At 45.6% G+C, this 12,965-nt stretch overlaps 1 protein-coding gene across 1 annotated transcript in view; it reads left to right on the forward strand.

The window, feature by feature from the left end:
- The window catches only part of TMC5 (transmembrane channel like 5), a 383,751-nt gene that overhangs the window by 15,566 nt on the left and 355,220 nt on the right, over positions 1 to 12,965 (forward strand). The gene's annotated exons all lie outside the window — the stretch shown is intronic.

Consider the following 12,965-nt stretch of genomic DNA (forward strand, 5'->3'; position numbering starts at 1 on the left):
GACGGAATTCATCCAAGGGTTCTAATGGAACTAAGCTCAGGGATAGCAAAGCCATTATACTCAATCTTTGAAGCTTCTATTACAACAGGCATACAGTAGTTCCTAGGTACTGGCGAATAGCAGCTGTTGTGCGACTATTTAAATAGGGAACTAAATCTAATCCTGGAAATTACAGGCCGTTAAGACTGACATCTATAGTGTGGAAAATATTGGAAGGTATATTAAGGGATATCTTTTAGGAGGGAAGCATTTGATATCCTGGCTGTCGGGATCCCAGCGTTCAGCATACTGGCGTCGGGATCCCGACCACCAGGATACTGTTCTCCCTCTTGGGGTGTCCAAGAGACTCCTGGAGGGAGAATAAATAGCGTAGTGAGCGCAGCGAGCCAGCAAGGGGCTCTTTTGCACTCACCCCACTGTCAGGATCCCGACAGCTGGGATATCATAGTAGATCCCATTCAGGAGTATTTGGGATGCTTAAACATAATTAGTGGGAACCAGCATGGGTTTGTGAGGGATAGGTCAAGTCAAATGAACCTAATTAGCTTTTATGAAGAAGTGAGTGCAAACTTAGACATGGGAAATGCTTAGATTTTGCAAAAAGCCTTCAACACAGTACCTCACGTGAGGTTGATTCTTAAATTAAGAGAGCTTGGTCTTGGGGACACCATTTGTTCTTGGGTGGAAAATTGGTTAGAAAATAGGGAACAGCGAGTGGTGATCAATGGAACATTTCCGAGCTGGGCTAAAGTATTAAGTGGTGTACCTCAAGGGTCTGTACTAGGTCCTCTACTGTTTAACATATTTATAAATGACATAGGCGATGGTCTTGAGAGTAAAGTGTGCATTTTTGCAGATGACACTAAACTATGTCAGATAATTAAACCAGACCAAGATGATGACTCTCTTCAAAGCGACTTAATTAAACTGGAGGTTTGGGCAATTAAGTGGTGCATGCGGTTTAATATAGAGAAAAGCAAAGTTATTCATTTTGGGATAAAAAAAAAAAATTGCAATCTATGAATTAAAAGCCTAATTCAGTAAGGATAGCAAATTCTGCTAATTAGCAGAATTTGCTATCCTTTGGATTGCATGCTGGGGCCCACCCATCACTGGGCAAGGCCACCCAGCATGCTGACCGGAGCCTCCCCATCAAACAAGCAGAAATTGCGATGTGATCTCAATTTCTGTTTGTTAGCAGAAATTAAGGAAGACTCCTGTAGCCGCAGGAGACCCGCCGCCATCTTCCTGATAGCAGCGGCTGCGTGTGACGTCAAGCAGCCACCGTGGTCACGCCCCTGATACACCCCCGTTCAGCCACCTCTGCCACCCATTCACGCCGCACCGCCCCCCGCAACGTTCTGTCTCTTCCCGCCCCGCAACCACCTCTGCCTGATTGACAGGCAGAGGCGATCGCATCTTTTTCTCAAAAATTCTGGTAGTATTGCACACCGAATTATGCCCTAAATGGGGTAATTCTTGGCAAATCTGTAATGCAGAAGGATTTGGGGGTGCTCATTGACAGTAGACTTAGCCGCAGTGCCTAATGTCAGGATAAAGCAGTAAAGGCAAATAAGGTATTAGCATGCATAAAACGGGGAAAAGAAACAAGGGATGCAAGTGTAATCCTGCCACTGTATAAATCATTGGTATGGCCGCATCTCGAATACTGTGTACAGTTCTGGGCACCTCACTATAAAAAAAGACATAGTAGTACTTGAAAAGCTCCAGAGAAGAGCTACAAAATTAATTAAAGGCTTTGAGTTAATGGATTATGAGGAAAGGCTATCTAGGTTAGATATGTTTACACTAGAAAAGGGTGTCTAAGAGGAGATATGATCAATATCTTCAAATACATCAAGGGACAATATAAGAAACTTTCAGGCGATTTACTTATTGTGAGATCTATACATAGGACACGAGGTCACCCTGTTTAACCAAACGTTGGAAGGGTTTCTTCACAGTGCGCCCAGTAAGATTATGGAATTCACTGCCAGAGAAGGTTGTAATGTCGGACTCAATCAATGGATTTAAGAAAGGGTTAGATATGTTCTTAGCCGAAAACAGCATCCAAGTATGTATTTGTAATAATGATGGCTCTACACATAACATGGCTCTATAGGTTGAACTCGATGGATAATTGTCTTTTTTCAACCTCAACAACTATGTTACTATGTATATCTTATAACTGCAGTTTCTTGGGATATTGTCTCCACATATTGAATTAATTCACCCCATAACCAGTGCTATGGTGTTATGTTCATACAACACTTTTACTTCCACACGTTGCATGTTGGCATTTGCAAATAAAAAGTGATGTCATTTGGGTTTGGAAATCAATGCAGTAGTTGTTACTGGTAATTAAGTATATTGAGCTGGGTGCATAGGAAGGTATTGAACACTTCAGATCGTAACAGTTGCTTGGTGCTAACCCTTACATTACACAGGTTGACCAGGCTGTTCACGCTGCAGAGACCAGGAAATCTGCTTCCAAAGACACAGACCCTGACCTCACCACGCCCAGAAAACAACACGCCCCACATTTATAGTTACCCACACACCGGCAGACTGGGGCACTGTGTGCGAGAGTGCAGGACCCGTTTTGCTGCTGAAGCGCAGAATAGGTCCTGCACATGGGCCCTCATTCCGAGTTGTTCGCTCGCAAGGCGAATGTAGCAGAGTTACACACGCTAAGCCGCCGCCTACTGGGAGTGAATCTAAACATCTTAAATGTGCGACCGATGTATTCGCAATATTGCGATCAAAACCGAGTTAGCAGTTTCTGAGTAACTCCAGACTTACTCTGCCTGTGCGATCAATTCAGTGCTTTTCGGTCCCGGCTGACGTCATAAACACACCCAGCGTTCGCCCAAGCACTCCCACCGTTTCTCCAGACACGCCTGCGTTTTTCCCGGAAACGGTAGCGTTTCCTGCCACACGCCCCTAAAACGCCGTACATCCGCCCAGTAACACCCATTTCCTGTCAATCACAATGCGTTCTCCGGAGCGACGAAAAAGCCGTGAGTAAAATTACTTTCTTCTTAGTAAAGTTACTTGACGCATGCGCAGTGCGAACATTACGCATGCGCACTAAGAGAATTCTCACTGCGATGCGATGAAAAATAACGAGCGAACAACTCGGAATGAGGGCCATGGCCAGAATGGGTCCTGCACATGCACAGCCGCCCCACCATCAGAGAGTTATGTAAACCATCAGTTTTCAGCATGTTTAGCCTGTTGTAAAGTGCGGCTGTTGCCAGGCACCCATGATGTATTCACGGCTATTTAATGATCCTTTGTGTGACCTTAGGTGCACTATTTTCCAGTGTTTTGTATAATAGTGGAAAGCAATTATATCAGACAAACAATGTTATACAGGGAAAATAAAGTTCCTTAGAAGGTCTCTCTAACCAACATGTCTCACGTTAATGGTGTAGGTCATAGAAATATTTTGTAGTATTTTAACTGATATAAAAATTAGAATACATATTCATTTATTTTATAATTGCTATCATGTACATTGTTACAATAACCTTAAATTCTCACAAGGAGCAAAAAGTTGGTAAATAAGTAACATACAGTACATAGGGTTGTGGCACATATAGCGGTCTTTTATACCCCTTTCAGACATGCTCTAAATTCCCGGGATTTTACACATGAACGCGCATCAACCCGGGAATTTGGTAAGTCTGAAAGGCACCGACCTGGGAATGTGATCCGGGTCGCCAACCCTGCAATTGACCTGGGTTTTTACTGGGTCTTTCTTCCCGGGTTGGCTTCCCGGGTTAAGTCTGAAAGGCGCGGACCCGGGAATTTGCTCTCTGGCTGCATGAAAAATGTTTTCATTGGCCAGAAAGGGCCACCTGATGCCTGCTGATGACCTCATCAGCGGCAGACGGAGGGGAACAGACGCCACAGCAGCATGGGAGGGAGCAGAGAGCTTTGCAGGGAATTGTGGAGTGCAGAAGGTACACAGAGCTGTGCATGTATGTGTGCCAGTGCCAGAGGGTGCCAGAGTAACAGAGCTGTGCAGAGAAGTCTGCAGAAGTGTGCTGAGAAGTGTGCCAGACGGTGCCAGTGAAGAGACTGCCATTTTGTTCATAATGACTCACTGGGGAGGAGGGGAGGAGGTCCAGGAGCTACTACATGTGAGGGGTGAGGAGGAAATAAAATCACAAATAACAGGCACTGTTAAGGATGCCATGAGATATGGCAACATTGCATAGATCCTGTCCAGCAGAGGTATTGTGAAGACACAACAGCAAGTTCTTAACAAACTAAAATCCCTTAAGAAACAATATACCAAGGTCCATGACCACAATCAAAACCGCAGTGGTATAGGAAGGATGGAGTGGCCCTTATATGAACTGTGCAGCAACGTGTTTGGCCATACAGCACTTAGCAATCCCGTTGCCCTATCCTCATCTAGTGATGCTGGCACGCTGTCTGCTATACCATCAGCCACGGCAACATCATCTCCAGACTGCAGCCAGCAGAGCCCGGCATCATCGCAGAGCCTATTTGATGATGATCCAGACGTTGATTCGGATGTCACCATCATCATCGATCCATACAAGGACACAGATGTGACAGCATCGTCGCAGAGCAAGGGGGACGATTCCCTACCACAGACTCAGGGAGACAAGCCTACCCTACACTCAAACAGTAAGTTTCCTGCATTATCATTGTCAGAGACATATTTAACATATGACAATAGTTTTATGTAGTATACTAACAGTAATGACTATGATATTATGTGACGTAATAGGGTGTTATTATTAAACTGTACCTGTTGCTGCGTTCAAATTGTGCTACCATATGGTAACTGCAAGCACAGATGTATTAATATTTCTCATACGTCCTAGAGGATGCTAGGGTCCACTTCAGTACCATGGGGCATAGACGGTTCCGCAGGAGCCATGGGCACTTTAAGACTTTTTCACAGTGTGAACTGGCTCCTCCCTCTATGCCTCTCCTCCAGACCTCAGTTTAGAAAATGTGCCCAGGCAGACTGGTCGCACTCTAGTGGAGTTCTACTGAGTTTCACTAAAAGACTTTATGTTAGGTTTTTTATTATCAGGGAGACTGCTGGCAACAGTCTCCCTGCTTCGTGGGACTTAGGGGGACGAAGTAGGAACCAACTTCCTAAAGAGTTTCATAGCTCTGCTTCTGCTGACAGGACACCATTAGCTCCTGAAGGGTACTGAACACTAGCTGCGGCTATGCACTCACTCCCACAGCATGCCGTCACCCCCCTAACAGAGCCAGAAGTCAGAAGACTGGTGAGTGTATTACTGGAGGTCTGCAGAGAGGGATCTCCGGTCATCGTAATGGCTTAAGGTACCGCGCAGCAAGCGGGAAGGGCGCGGGGGGGGGGGGGGGCGCCCTGGGCAGCATGAAACCTACTCTCACTGGCAAAAGGTGGCATATGATGCTGTGGCACAGTCCTACACCCCCGCCAATATAAATATCTAATTCAGTAGCTGAGGAAAAACACGCCATTGCAGGGGGCGGGGCTTCTTCCTCAGGCAGCCAGCACACTGCTCAGCGCCATTTTCTTCCAGCACACAGCAGGGGAAGAAACGCTGATCCTCCTCTCCACTTCTGAATCAAGTATCAGGGTGCAAAAAGGGTGGGGAAGTGTATATTGTGGTTCTATAACCTATTATTGGCAATATATTGTCAAAGTCAGAAAAATATCATGCTACACGTTGCCATATATTCACCTCATGCGCGTGCCTGCTGCACGTGCACATTCTCTCCCGTGCGTGCGGATACTCGCAGCCGCGTGATGGCGCCTCGGCCATGCGCTCGAGCGCGTGGTATGTGCATTTACGGTAGAGTTTGTGTGCGTCTAGCGAGCGACTCAATCGCTAGATAATAAATCCATATAGCAGGTTTTATAGGTAATGTTCCCCTTAATGATAACTGTAAGTTTGTTTAATGTGACTTGTTCACGGACTTGGGAATCCCTCTTTGCGTGGTACAAAGGGTCTGATTAAGGTTGAACAGTGGTGTCTGGTACCTAACCGAAGAGTATTTTAATAGCAATAATCCGGTGTTGGTTAGGTAAAGATTAATCGCTCCTGCGTGTAGTTATGGCCATTAGAAGTTTCTGGACATATCCTATATTTGCAGTTCATTATCCATGCGGCGGAAATCCGGAGATTCCCTCCCACCTGAGCTGTTTGAAATAGTCACAGCCCACCTGTTCAAATCCACCTATGACCTTTTGTTATAGTGCAGAGAGACATTCCTGTGTCCAATGAACAATAAGGTTGTAGGGCCCTTTGAAGTACACTGTATGTTGTGTATATAAGGGTCACTGTCCCCAGACCGGCCAGTACTCTCTCTTCAACAGTTATCGCTGATAATTGGAGGACTGGATTCCGGTTGCGCCTGCGAGTGTTCCCCGTATGGTATGTTTCTCTGTTGCCACTTTGTTACCCGTGTAATGTTAGCCATTCATTCATAGTCTATGTATTTGTATTTGTGATTGTTTACTATTGCGTATATTTCTGTCTAGATATCCTGTTAGAATTATATGTTAGTCTGTAGTGTATGACTTGTTAACTGTTTCTCTTTTCGATATAACTAAAAGCTTGTTAGTAAAGGTGTTGGAACCTTAGCAAGGTTTCGTGTGTTCATTACATTTGCAGTGGGTAATAGGAGCATCTCGATCGCTCAAACAGCTTTAGTGTTAACAAGGTTAAGCAGCGTTATATCGCTACAGTGTTTCAGTACAAGGTTTACAGTATAAGAGTATCCTTTCTGTGTGGTACATTCAAGGTTTACTGATTGTCATCTTGTAAGCGTCTGCGCCGCTCGTGATCTCCTCGTGGTCTCGAGCGTCCGCTACGCTGGTAGCGTAGCATTACGGTAGTCGCTCGCCTATAGCGTGCTCGACACCACGCATTAAGCTGTGAGCGAGCGTGCCGCATGTGCGTCTCGATCACGGCCGAGCGTATGCTACGCTAAGTGCGTACCCTTACGGTACCCCATACGCCAATTGCGTGCTGTGTCTCTTACCCATTATTGTGAAGGTTATAAGGTAATCAAAATCGACATTATCAATTGAGGGCTCGTCCGTCCTCCACATATCCTCACTACTGTAATCAGACTTTATCTGTCAGCAAAGGGCGGGAACGCAGTATCCCTTCGTATCCGTATTGGTGGTGAGGGATACAGTGGTGCTGACTAGATAAGCGTCTGTTACGCTACGCTGTAGGAGTGCTGGGGTGGAATCCGGAACCAGAGGTAAGAACAATACGTTAGTATCTTTTAAAACTGTTTATTTCTGTTTTTGCATACGCACACACGCACGCACACATCTACATTGTTGAAGCTCACTTTCTTGTTGCCATTAGAATTGATTATTAGACACGTGCTGAAGAAATCTGGTGCTATTTAGTTGAGATTAAATAGGATAATTTTTAAGGGAATAATTGTAAAGGACACGCACACAGCATAGCAAATACTGTGTGGTGTACGGTAAGCGATTATAGTTGAATATCGTTTACATTGATAGAAGCGTGTTGATTGTGTCGCGGTGGGCATATCTGCACTTTGTGCATACGTGTCTCGGACAACGTGCGAGATCACGTACGTGACGCAAAGGCATACGCACGCGGCGTGTTTTACGCAACGGAGCGTACGGATACGCCCACTGAGACTCAAATCACACAATAACCTTGTTTAGGGTGGGCGGTATAGTACAGCCACCTGATAATAGCACACGGTTGTTCAGTTTTTCCAAAAAGTATTAGTTAAAAGAAAACCTTTTTCTACTGCAAAACCCAGGGATTAGACCCCTACCTGTATGAAAGGAATTTCTGTACAGAAAAAGATCAGTGTGTATATGAGTGAGTAGGAGTGAGTGTGGAACTTAAGGTATTATTTTTGTGAACCCACAAATCGGGATCCCGTCGGAGACCACATCAGGTGAGTGGACACTTGGTGGCGTGGACTGGCTTGCCCGCGTTAACATTTGTAGAAGGTAAAAGGAGCAAGTAGTTTCCGCAGACAAAAGGACTGCAAGGTATTTAAGCGCAGCCCCGGGGGTTTGGCGTAGCACCCATATAGTCAAGTTAAAGCTCCGGCTGAAGGTTTCGCAGCCTAAACAACCGATTCCATTGGTCGTAAAGCGTATAAATATTTAGTTATTTATGCGCTGTGCGACTGGACCGCACGTAATTGTGTGCATTAGTTTGTTACCTTGATACCCATTAAAAATTTACTGTGGGATCATAAACGCTATTTGTACATTCTAACGTTATTTGTGTAGGTTTTTGTTATTTTAAGGGAGTTTCACTGCTCACTCAGGGAAATCTCCAACGACCAATACTTGCTGGGGAGGGATCGCATACTCCCACACGCCCCAGTAAATAGAGGTTACAAAAGATCCCACGGATTGGATTGGCCAATTGGGGCGCAGAGTGAGTGAAGGCACTAGTTGAACTTTCACCGTCGCCTTACCGCGGGCAATCTGGTCTGTTTGTGAGAATTAGCTAAGACAGCAATATCTACAAACGATGGGGGCCAGTTGTTCAAAGAAGGGACGTCCAACAAGGGTTCACGTTGGTAGTTGCTGGCCCAAAGGGTCCGCAAGGTATATAATGTGTGAAAAATACGGATCACACACACAGGTATTATGCAAAGAATGGGAACGTATGACAGAGGATGATGGGGAACAGTTTCCCCGGGTAGGCAGTCTGAACCCTGATGTATTGCAGAATCTAAGAAAAAGGATAGGTCTAATAAAATCTGCAAAGCAGAGGATTAGACATTATGATTGTTTACAGATATGGCAACAGGAAAGTGAAATACAACAGGAATTAGCTCAGAAAGCAATTCCAAATCCTGGTAGAAATCTAATAGCAACGGCACCACCACCATATATAGTAGGGGACAAAGTGGCTACAGAGAATGACATGCGGGTGTACGATAAGAGTGCACTTAATCAATGTAGTAGTGATAAGGTTAAGATAAAAGTTAATGCAAATGTTGATACTAACGCTAACCCATGCAAGTTGTATCCTATGTTAAACTTCCCCCAGGAATACGACCAAGAAGATGAGCCCACTACGATTTCAGCTCTCTCTCTAGCGGCCACCATAAGCGATACTTCAGTGGGCATCGCCCAACCAGTAAGATTGGCATCTAAAGCCCATAGCTCAGGGACAGGTGAGGTTGTGTCTACAGGTAAGTACGGCACTGTACAATATGCTGAAACTATTGCACCATACACTGAAGAATCAAACCAGAGTGAAGTAATTAATATTAACCCTGTTAGAGTAATAGCGGTCCCCAATGGTAAAACTGACACAAATGGAGCCACACCCATTAGGAATATTGCTATGCACTGTCCCTGGTCCCAAGCAGAATTAAGAACAATTTTGTCTGAATTTCCTGATCCCAGAAAAGATTTAGCCGCATGTCAGAGGTTCATTAAGGACCTAGGTAACTCCACTGAACCTAACAACAAAGATTGGCGGACACTACTGCGGGCATGTCTGCCCTCTAGTATTGACCCCATAAAGTTTATAGCCGACTGTAAATTAGATGAGGAGGTACCCCTTACGGACGAATATAATCAAGACAATGTAACCAGAATCAATCTGCAGTTGGGAATATACTTCCCAGCTGTAGTAAAATGGAACAAAATATTCTCCATTAAACAAATGGAAGGAGTAACTGCCCCTGACTATTTCCACAGGGCATTAGAGGAAATGGCTTAATATACTGGGATCGTGGACATTGTGGCAAATATACACCATAGAGAGATAGCGGTGTCCGTCTTGATGGACGGTTTAAAGGAGGTATTAAGGAGTAGAGTACAAACTACTCAACCTAACTGGAGAGGTATGTCGGTGGCCGCCTTAAGAGAGACTGCTGTTGGGCACGACAGGAACATCACAAGACGCAGGGAGTCACAAAGTGATAGACTGATGGCAATAAGTATCCAGGCCCTTACAACAAGGCCGCCTCAGTCCCGATCACAGACCCCTAGTGGTAAGCCGCATGTGGTAAAATGTTACAATTGTAACAGGGAAGGACATTTTGCACGTAACTGTACAAATAACTCACATAATGCACATAAAAACCCTAGACAACGACATGACATACGAAATTGGGATCAAGGACCGCAGAGACGGAGTTATGAGCCACACGCAGGGGAAACAAGAAGGTATCCCCCAAAAAGAGATTGGCAAGTCTCTGATAATACCCATTTACCCCCTTCACAGGTAATAGCTGCCACTGCAATGCAGGGAGGTCACCACGCACCATAGGGGTGTGGTCACACCTGTAATCTGCAGCCAGTGAAATTGATTGCGAGCCTTGGAAGTGAACCCGAGGTTACAATTGATGTAGCTGGTAAATCTCTAAATTTCCTTGTAGATACGGGGGCGGCCAAGTCAGTGATAAATTCGACCGTGGGCATGAGAACCACTGGTAAAACAATTCCAGCCATGGGAGTAACAGGAGTAGTACGACAATACCCTTTAAGCAAACCAACAGAGGTTACGATAGGGCCTTTGCATACCAAGCATTCTTTTCTGCTGGCTGCATCGGCTCCGACTAATCTCTTAGGGAGAGATTTACTGTGCAAAATGGGATGCGTCATATATTGTGCTCCTGAAGGTGTGTTCTTGGACATACCCGAAAACCACGCTCAGGAAGCACAAGATATGTTAGACTCCCCAACAAGATTAATGTCACACACTGTTGTTGTAAATAGGTGTCCGTCCAGGGTAGAAGAAATGATTTCCCAGATACCGGAATCACTTTGGACCAAGGACGGACAAGACACTGGATTGATGGCAAATGTAGCCCCAGTAGTTGTGCAAGTAAAAGATGGTAGGATAGCTCCAAAAATCCCACAGTACCCTCTGAAGCCAGAGGTGGAGTTAGGAGTTTACCCTGTAATAGAGCGCTTGCTACAACAGGGCATTCTGGTGAGGACGTCCAGCACTGCCAATAGTCCCATCTTCCCTGTTAAAAAGAGTGGGGGGAAGGGTTATAGATTAGTGCAGGATCTAAGAGGGGTCAACAAAATAGTTGAGAGTCAATTCCCCGTAGTGCCAAATCCAGCTGTTATCCTAATGCAAATCCCTCCCACTGCCAAATTTTTCACTGTGATTGACCTCTGCTCCGCTTTCTTCTCGGTACCTCTGCACCCTGACAGTCAATACTTATTTGCATTCACATACAGAGGAGTTCAATATACATGGACTCGATTACCACAAGGTTTCATAGACAGTCCAAGTATTTTCTCACAAGCTCTGCATGATTGTTTACAGTCTTTCCAACCAGAGAGTGGATCAGTATTGATCCAGTACGTGGACGATTTACTACTGTGTTCAGATTCACTGGAAGCGTCCCTGAGAGATACGAAACAGCTCCTGTTTCATCTTTCAGACACAGGACACAAGGTTTCCAAGGACAAATTACAATTATGCCAGGCCCGGGTGAAGTATTTGGGACACTGTCTGACACAAGGACTGAGACACCTCACCGCTGATAGAATTCAAGCAATTCGTGACATGACCCTGCCACAAACCCAGCAACAGATTAGAACGTTTTTAGGAATGTGTGGGTATTGCCGTAACTGGATCCCAGGTTTTTCCATACTGGCCTTACCTTTGCAGGAGATGGTCTCATCAAGCAAACCTGATCGGATTTCGCACACAGACGAATCCGAGATGGCATTTGAGAGACTTAAACAGTGCCTAACGCAGGCACCAGCATTAGGTATGCCAGATTATGGGAAACCCTTTGAGCTGTACGGAACAGAGAGTGCTGGGTGCGCAGCAGGTGTCTTAACCCAGAAGCATGGTGATGCCAGCAGGCCGGTAGCTTACTACAGCGCTCAGCTTGACACGGTAGCGCGATCCCTCCCCACTTGCTTGCAAACTGTTGCAGCGATAGCATTGCTAGTTACAAAAAGCGAAGATGTAGTGCTAGGACACAACCTCACAATCCATACGCCCCATGCAGTGTCAGCTTTGCTGAATTCTGCCCAAACCAGACACGTCTCATCAGCGCGGTTTACAAGATGGGAATTGGCATTGATGGCCCCCGTAAACATTACCATAAAGAGATGCAGCGCATTAAATCCTGCAACGTATCTCCCAGGTGTGCCTGGACAGGCACAAAGGGTGGAGGATGAGAGTGATGGTGAAGGAGGATTTAATACAGGGGATGACATGCATGATTGTATGGAATATTTGACCCAAAATTTCACGGCAAGGCCTGACATCAGTGACAACCCACTGGAAGATGTAGATTTTACCTTCTACACTGACGGTAGTTGTCACAGACAGACGGACTCGGGAGACTTGTGTACTGGATACGCAGTCGTAGATGACCAAGGTACCATAGAAGCAGAACCGCTAGGCCCACCTCACTCAGCACAAGTTGCTGAACTGGTTGCCCTAACCAGAGCATGTGAATTGGCTAAGGGCAAGTCAGCCAATATTTACACAGATTCTAGGTACGCCTTCGGAGTAGTCCATGATTTCGGAGCCCTATGGCGCCTCAGAAATTTCATGACGGCAGCTGGCACACCAGTAGCGCATGCAGCCCACATCAAAAGACTTCTAACAGCGATACAGGAACCCGACAGAGTGGCTGTTATCAAGTGTAAAGCTCACACGTATAGCCAAGACCCGATATCACTTGGTAACAGCCGAGCAGACGAAGCTGCTAAATTAGCAGCCGGTACCCTCAGACAGACAGACATCACACAACTGATGGTATTTAATACTGTAAACACACAGAAATTGTGTGAAATGCAAAATTTGTGTTCCCCACAGGAAAAGGCAGTTTGGAGGTCAAAAGGATATGGCCAGGAGTCCTCAGGACTCTGGACAGATGGACAAGGTAAACCAGTGGCACCCAGAGCATACCTTCCAAGTCTAGCGGAAGCAGCACACGGGCTGACTCATCTGGGCAAAGAAGGGATG

This window comes from Pseudophryne corroboree, chromosome 7, assembly GCF_028390025.1.
Source record: "Pseudophryne corroboree isolate aPseCor3 chromosome 7, aPseCor3.hap2, whole genome shotgun sequence".
Taxonomy (NCBI): domain Eukaryota; kingdom Metazoa; phylum Chordata; class Amphibia; order Anura; family Myobatrachidae; genus Pseudophryne; species Pseudophryne corroboree.